We start from the raw sequence: 8,926 nt of genomic DNA, 5'->3' as shown, positions 1-8,926 counted from the left end.
TGTAATGTAATTCCCCTAGAAAAAAACCCTTAATAAGGTCTAAAGATACATTTTCGTGAGAGTCCCACACTGGGATGCTTGGCAAATTCCATTAATGAGTTGATTTTATGTCAGAGAAAACTATCCACAGTAAGCACACGCATATGAGAGGATAGCATAGGTCTGAACAGATAGGTCGGTGCATGCATTTCTTTCTCCTGTCATCTTCCAGCAACTTCACTGATTATCGCGTTTGTAAAGTTTGTGAAATCTAAGTGATCCTCCAACCTTTGTGTCAAAATTTGCAGATCCTAGACTGGACACATCTGAAGTTTAAACAATAACAGCTCATGCACTGATTTATCCCATATTCTCACAAACTCCACAAATGGATAACATCATTAGTTACTGATGGTGCAAAGTAAGGCAACATTGCAGGATTGCCGTTCAGGGGTCAAGGAATCTAGGGGAGAGCAAATTCATTGTGTACCAGTAAAATGTCTGTGGGTCTTACATTGCAGGTGGCATGCTGCCTGTGGAGGACCTCATCTCGGGCACGTGCAGCCTCACTGCTGCGCTGCAGCGGTCATGGCTTATAGCCCGACGGTCAGTCTAACCACGGACCAGCTCCTAGAGGCGCCAGTTGACGGTTCCTCCAAGTCCTTGTTCCGCTCGCCTGGCGCCCACCGAGACCTCGCAGTGTCGCACAGAGGCAAGCGGTCATCTCTCGGGGTCACCGCGCACAGCCTCGGCGCATCATTGGTGAGGGGCAATAAGCCAACTGAACGGTTGAGCTCAACAGCGAGAAGCAACAAGGCCCTGATGCCATTAAATGAGTCGGCAAAGCCCAAAAATTATTTCTTTTCTAACCAGAAGAATGTTTTGTTGTACTTACGGAGCAGTGAAGCAACTAGGCGTGAGCACTTGCCGAACGGCGGCTGTGCGACAAGTACCTATCCCAGGTGGTTGACAAGCCAAAAGGATGAGCTGGATGTGTCGGGGATCACGAGCATTCCTGAGCTCAGGTACCCGGCCTGGCTGCGTGACTGCGATGTGGACTCCCAGACCAGCAGCCACGAGACGGATACCAGCACAAAGAGAGCAGGTGCCGCTCAGAGCCCGCAAAGCAGACCAAAGTACCCAGAGTGGCTCAAAGATTTGGACATCTCCGGCCTTACGAATGTAGCCAACGAGGAGCCCGTGTCAGAGGACCTTAGATCCCTAGGTGTGTGTGTGTGTATATATATAGTCTGTATATAGCAGATGACATTTCATATGTTTTCAGGTACATATTCAGTCTTTTCTCACAGAGACGACTGAGCGGCCACCCTTGTGGTTGTGACGTGCGATGCGTGATTCTTGATGCACAGCCTCATTGGAGGAGCTGCTGAGCAGGGCGCGCATGGAGTTGGAATCCCTCGGCTTGGAGGCCCCCTCCCCGGGCAGCTTCAACACGGACGTCTTCCTAGGGGCTGATCGTCCCTGGGAAAACCCCTCCACGCCATTGTGAATTTATCTTTATATTCACACTCACGCACAGCATAGAGGCTGCACCGCCTCTAAGTATGATGTCAGATTATGAATGTTATAAGCTAAGCAGGTAAGCCTGGTTATTACTTGGATGGGAGACTATTTGGTAATAGCATATATTATAGATTTTGGCTGCTAGGTAACCAGGAGTTAGTAATACAGCAATGGAATCTTGAATCTATATCCGGAGTTTTGCATTTTACTCCCTCTGTTTTCACCGGGTTCTCCGATTTCCTCTCACATACCACTCGCTGATGAAATTTGCAAAATATCACTGCCAAACCCGCCTGAGACTTGGTGAGATTTTTCTGGCTTCCACCATGATAATAAGTTAACCAAGTCATTTTCTCTCAATCGTGTCTCTTCTCAGGGCCGTGTACCACCTGTCGCGTCTGAAAGAGCTGGTTGACACCATCAAGGAGAACAAGGATGGCTGCATTTTAAGGCGGTGGTCGAGGTTTGTACTCAGAAGGATACGTTCGCTTGGTCCTGCTAATTCATGGTTGTTAAACATCAATGGTACTTCAGGTGCTGTGGTGTGAATCGCAATTACTTGTGGGGCCCATGGGGCACAGTAATTGCCCTGTTAATGGCAGTGCCACAACAAAGTATTGGAAAAATGTGATGAAGTTCGTTCAGGGTTGGAGTTAGTGAATGGTTGCAGCAGTATTTTGCACAGCAAATCCATGCAGACTCAAATGTCACTTGAAAGAGAACGGATATGTGAAAAATATTGTGAGCACAACTAAACTTATTTTGGTTTTAGCCATTTTGGAAGGTGACTACTTTATTGGGAACATACATGCTAGTATTTGTGTAGTTATAAACATTTGGGAAATCACTGTAAAAGTACATTTGCTTATTTAGATTGCACTATACCTGTATTGTAAAATTTCAGAACCTTTTATGTAACTTGTAATCAATAAACCAAAGTTGCATATTGTATGCAACCCATGACTTGGATTGTTTTTATCATGTCTTGTTTAGCATGATTGGTTATGTACAGTGTGAAAGAAATTCAACATACATTAAATATTTTCTGATATTTGAATGTTTATATTGTACATGTATATTTATTTTACAATAAATCTGAGACAAAGGCTTATACACATGGAATTGAAAATATTCAGCTATGATTTGTATTTCTCAAGTATTTTAAGAAAAGTCAGCGAGTCTCGTGACATGTCTTCACATTTGGGGGTGATGATTGTGATGGATATCCAAGCATTAACCTGCTTACATTCCTAGAGTATGTAAGGTGAATTTGGGCATTCTGGGTGATTGGGTTTTAGGCCAAACACAGGCAGATGGTTGGGGATAGATGTTTTCAAGCATCTATTAATTATTCATCGGCATGTACTATCTTACTATGATGTAAAGTTCAAAGACATGGTTCATGAAGGGAATGGAATAAAAACTCAACTGTGCACAAGTATGGAGGAATTAATACTTGGAATTCAATGCAAAGATCTGGCCATATGGCGTTTACTGGGCACCAGGGTTGCCAAACAACACATGAAAGATGTGTATCAGGCACAGCCTCTGCATTATGAAAAAAATATCACTTCCTGAAGAAGTGCATTTTGCTTCTCCTGTCTTAGGTCACCAAAATAAATTAGAGCAAATGTGACTCGACTGACACAGGCAGCATTTATACTTGTGAAGTGTTCTCCTTCCGACGTGTGGTGTGTGTCGCACACACTGTCGAAGACGAGGTAGTTGCAGGAGACATCGTCTCTTTATTATCTTGTTCACACCAACTCCGGCCTCACTCGACCACGTTGCCATAGAGCCCGGCCTAGACACGACCCTGTCCGTGTTGCACCGACGGCGTCGACCGAGAAGGCCAGCTACTGTCTGGCCACGCAATGATTGGGCGAATGCGGTGGCAACGACAGCGACGATGAGACGAGTCCACTCCCAGAACCGGCAGCCCGGAGCTCTCGCTCTCCGCTGCTTATATTATATTCTATATTCTACTCGGCGCGGCTTGGCTCTGCCCTATCCACGCCTCCCTTCTCGAACCGACCAGAGGGTTCCAGAGGCTTCCCTATGAGGTCTTCCATGACCCTTGCCCCAATTCCTCTGCCCGGCCGGCATACCCGTATATATGCTCAACGGCGTGTGTGCAAACTTTCCACTGCAGTTGCCGCTGCTGGACAGCAGTCAGCGCTGTGTCACTACCCTTGTATGAACACAAGAATTACATAATCATGTCTACACTTATATGTAATGGGCTGAGATAGGCGCACACAACTTCTTGGGAGGCAACACTATTTATTAACACCAACACATTACACTTAACATAAATTTCGATTTAAAGCTTTCGTGACTGCGGGCTAACACCAATCCCGAATATCCGCCCCCACAGCCCTTTAAATAATCTCCAATACAGCCCCCCAATCGGCTATGCGTGTATGAGTGACGTCCCTGCCCTCTAACCCCCGACCCCCCCGTCCCGCGCGTGCGATTGGTGTGTCGCTCTAAAACTGACTCCAAATCCCCGCCCCGCAGTCCTTTAAACAATCTCCATTGCCCTGCATCGGCGGCAACGCATGTGCGAAGGACGTCATTGTCCTCTGACCCCTGACCCCCCGTTCAGTTCGTGTGAGTGGTGCGCGGGGTTGTGTGAGCGGAGACATCGCGTTTGAGTGGCTGAGAAGCGACGGATTGATTCCAGGCAGCCACGTGCCAGCCCCGAGCTATGCCCCACAAACAGGACCCGCGGACCCGAGGGGCTGCGGCGCGAGGAGAGGAGCCGGAGAGCGGCAGCCCTCTCACCGCGAGCGAGGAGTCGAGTAGCGGCTGCTCTCACTCGAACGAGGAGTCCGGAGCCCGCAGCCCTCCCGAGATCAGCCCTCCCCCGGGGGGGGGGAGCCGGGGGCCCGCGTCCCCCACAACTGACAACCTGTGTACCAACTGGCCGAGCGAGAGTTTGTGTGTATTTGAGCGCAATCGTGCCAGTGTTTAGCTGTACCAGGGAGTTTGGTGCAGCAGAGTGTTTCGGTGTAGCAGGGTGTCCGGATTGTGCCGGCACACTACCCTTCTATCCATAATGTCGTAGGGTGAGCTCCATTAAACGTTAACTCGGACCCCAACCTGTCAAAGCGCCTAATCTCGGAACGTGGTTCTCAACCTCTTACCTCACCCATGCTACGTACCTTTGAGACGTCCTGCTTTTACAAATGTTGATGAACTGGAGGGCAAAGGTCTGGAGGACCCCACATGGAGTCTGGTTTCTCACACCCGAGCCTCCTGTGACATTTCTGGAGGCTTCTCTGGAATATTTGTCCCATTTATTGAGTGCAGATTTGGCTTACTTCTAGCTTCATCCCAAGACGTCATCCAGTTTGGAAATACCCGAAGGTTGTGGGAGTCGCCCCGTGCTTCAGTTTCTTTCCAACCCTCGCAATGGCCGGTTGCTCACCAGCCGGAAGTCTTTTGCTGCTTACACCACGACCGAGGTGTTGAGAGCAGCCATCTCGTGGCTGGTCGGCAATGGAGATGGTATTGTCGATTTGGGGAGCGTGAGTCTGTGACGTTGGTGGTGCTGCTGTCACCGAGGCGACACGAGTTTAGGAAATTCAGTTTTGTGGGTTTCCTGTAGCGAGCACTGAAAGATCCTCCCTTCCTCTTTCTCCACCCTTGTCTCTACTGTCTCCATGTCCCCGTTCAACTCTTTCTACACCGCTTTCCTTGAATGTGCAGCTGCCTTTACGGCCTCCCCTCTCCCCTTCTCTCCACCTCCAACCCATCTCCGTCGTAATCTCCTCCCCTTTGTTCAGGCTCTTCCCTCTCTTCCTCAGTCTATGGATGGGGTTATTGTTTATCGGGCTCTTATACAAAAAATGGAGCTTATTTTAGCCTTTGAATAGGATTTTCTGTTTTCTTTCGGTAGCATGTTGCGTACATAGGGAAGATCGAGCCACGCCACCGGTTCCCATTATCAAAATCTTTGTCAACTTGTCTCCCTCGGTAGGAATGCCTTTCCTTCTCCAGCAAGCAATTGTCTTCTCTCTCTCCTCCGGTATTTCTTCCGATGCGCTTTCTTAATCTCGCTTGCTGTGTGTAACGGCTCTATCATTCAACAAGGGCAAATAAAAAAAAATGCTTTTTTTTCCTCCACTGCTTTACCACTATACCTCCTGAGTGGGTACTCGGAGTTTCATCTAATGTACTATTTGATGAGTCGCTTCCACACAGCAGAAAGGCGGTAGCTATCCGAACTGTAAATTTTTCTTCCAATTTCGATAGATTCTCGAATTATTCTTGGGCAGTAGTAGCTAGTTTTGCACAGAATTTCAACATTAAAATCAACTGAGTGTCCTTGTTGGCACGTGTGTTCTGCTACTGCTGAACATGGGTGCCAACAAATAATACATTATTTAAATGCATGCCTATAAAGGGCAGCATACTTCAATAGGGATTACCATTGGTACGGCTATTTTAATACACAATAGACAGGAAGGACAAGATCAAAGGGCTCTCATAATGCACATGCATAATGTACGTTGACTCGGTAATCTCCCCCCCCCCCACTTTGCGCGAGAGTGCCACAAATCTGGCTGTCGCCTGATGAAGCTAGTTGTAATTACTGGCAAAACGTCGTACTCCGATTGTAAATGTTGTGGCTTGGCTCTCCAAAGTACCAGTGACGAATTGGCTTGTTCTGTTTCCGTGACAACCCTTACTAGTTGGCTGTGTCGAGTGGTGGCGGGTTTTAACGACACGTTTATATATGTATGCGATCTAATCCAAAAAACACCTCTATGGATGATATTGGGCGCGAAAGCCTACATGTTAAACCAAAATTTAAAATATATACAAAATAACAATAATTTCTAGTTTTCCTCATTCACATCGTGATTCGTATGAAAAGACATGAGATGATTGAGACATGTTAAATCATAAAGTATTTATTAATATATATACAGATAGTCCTCGACTGCAATGTCCTTGTCCACGTGCAAACAGAGTTAGGATAGCAGCCTCCTTTAAAAGTCAGAGTAGATTTATACGCTGTAGAAGACAGTTGACGAATCCTCGTTGCTTGATTCCTCCTCGGATCCCTTCAGCAGTGAGTCGTCACCAGTCTTCTCTGCCTGCTCATTCTCCATGTGGCACCGCTGGGGTGGGTGCAATACGCCAGGAGACTCCTTATGCAGCGAGCAGCGAAGCAGGCCCATCTCTGCCTGCTCATCCTCAACGTGGAATTGAGGCGATGGCGGTGAGCTGGGGGCATCGGTGAGGAGGGTGTTACGGAGACGGCCCAGCTCTGCCTGCTGCAGAATCGTCTGTACGACGAAGCGCTCGCGGCGCATGCAGGCGCGCACATGGGATGGCGTGTCCGGGATGATGTATGCAATGCAGGCCTTCGTGAGTAACACCACGTGCTGCACACGTCCACACACAGGTAAAGGATTTTCAGTTTCAGGATTTGCATGTAAAGGGTGCTTACTAAATATAATATGGCAGCATCTTAAAGTGCTTTACATCTCAGGTCAACTATTCCGGGGACCTGCAGCCTAGGGATATTATATTGTTACGTCGTTTTTCCCAATTAAATTAAGTCATTTGAGTAATTTTTGAACATTTGGCAAATTATACCGAGGCACTTTTTGAATTACTTAATGGGTTTTTTACGTTCACTATGCAGCAGGCAACATTTATGATGTGCAGTTAATGCACCCACAGTATTCACCTGGGCAGCCGCAAATTACCGCAACAATCAGCAAACACACTCGGCCATGTCACCACTACAAAGATTCCCTGTGTAGCCTTTCACAGACTGAGACAAGTGCATCTATGAAGGGTGGCACAGTGCCTGCGGGGGTGGTGTGCACCTTTATCTCGCCAGTGATGATTTTCACACACTTCATCAAGTACTCATTTTAAGACAGAATCAACTTAAGGAAAGCTCAACACTGGTTCTAATATTTTCCACTGTTGTTGGCTGTGGCCAGAAATAGTACTCCGGTCACACAGGATTGGTAGCGCAGTTCACGAACAACTACGCAGCCGCTCCCCTTCCCACACGCACACATGCTTACGTGTGACAAATGTCATAAACAACATGGATCGTCTGCTGCATGATGACAGAGCGTATTGTATTACCACTATTATTTGTGATCTCAGAAATACTGTGCAATTGTGAGGTGTAATAGCATTACTGGCATTATCTGTAATGACCCATTGACAATGATCACGGTTTGCTCTGCTGACCTTAACAACTGCTCACAGATGAGTCTATACGATGGTGCAGTAGTGTAAGGCTTTGCACACTAGACTTGCAATCCAGAGGTCGCGGGTGTGAATTGATCTTTGATCGTGGCAGTGTAAACAATGGTGAAAGTTTTTTTTTACATTCCACTGCCTCTATCCACCTAGCAGTGTAAATGGAATACATCCAGTCAATTGGTCGGCTGAGTTTGGTGCTGTTCAGTGCGGGAACTCCCAGCTCTTCCCAAGACGTCTGACCAGTGTGGAAGAGCAGTTCAAATACATCTTAAGGGTCTCTCTTGAGCTCCCTATAGCAGGAGCCCTTTTGCCATCAGTGACATGAGCAAGTAATTGGAGGGCTGTACCTTTATCTTTCAATGGGTTTATGAATGTGTGTGTGTGCATGTTGATGTGTACCTGCATGGCAATGACGAAGGCCAGCTTTGCCGTCAGTACTTGCCAGTACTGCTTGGTGACGGAGTAGGCTTGGGGATGATCCGGCGGGTAGCGATAACCTGGATACCTACACACATACACCCACAAGCACGCATGGACTATATTGAGCAAAGTGCCTCGAAAGTAGAGTTGGCGCTAAATTGAACAAGTGGTTGTGTACAAACGGTATATGCGTTCACAGCCCTTTAAAAAATCCGCTTCTGAAAGAGGGCCTTCCCACAACGTGCAGCTTGTGGGGGCTCCATTGATCATGGTTCACGCTGGTCCGTACCAGGTTGGTGAAGGTAGGGAGTACAGATAATGGGAGAACAATATAGCACAACTATTATTTTTTCTGAACTACCCACTGCTGACAACCTAGCTCCAAAGTCGCCTACTGCACCTGCATTGTGCATGGTGTTCATCAATCTAAGCACGAACAAGGCTCAAGCCGGCTTGACTTCCGGAATCTAAGATTAGCTGTATTCGTGGTGATTTGGTCATAGTCAAGTAAGGTTATATTAAATATCGATCAATATGGTTATATTGATTATAGTTGTGTATGCCAGCAATTCAAAAACGTTACAGAAAAGGGTTGGTAGATCGCATCAATTTCCTAACTAACTGTGCTGTGAGGAGACCAGAAGATGGCTGTAGAGCAAGTGGTTTCATGTCTGTGTGGACCTTTAAGCTTCATTTCATTACCATGGGTTCTCCAGGACCTCTTATTGCATCCCACATGCATAAAACCACCTTAAACTGG

At 47.1% G+C, this 8,926-nt stretch overlaps 1 long non-coding RNA gene across 1 annotated transcript; it reads left to right on the top strand.

The window, feature by feature from the left end:
* The first annotated feature begins 591 nt into the window (after positions 1 to 591).
* Positions 592 to 2,612, top strand: LOC142922636 (uncharacterized). The gene is made up of 2 exons (XR_012940204.1): positions 592 to 741; positions 1,350 to 2,612. It is a non-coding gene; the product is annotated as an uncharacterized LOC142922636 (long non-coding RNA).
* Positions 2,613 to 8,926: the final 6,314 nt, after the last annotated feature.

The sequence above is a fragment of the Petromyzon marinus genome, unplaced genomic scaffold (genome assembly GCF_048934315.1).
Source record: "Petromyzon marinus isolate PM22_M1 ecotype Great Lakes invasive population unplaced genomic scaffold, UKy_Petmar_22M1.pri1.0 PM_Scaffold_13, whole genome shotgun sequence".
NCBI classification, from domain to species: domain Eukaryota; kingdom Metazoa; phylum Chordata; class Hyperoartia; order Petromyzontiformes; family Petromyzontidae; genus Petromyzon; species Petromyzon marinus.
The sequence above is the reverse complement of the archived record's forward strand: the minus strand, read 5'-3'. Positions and strand labels throughout refer to the sequence as shown.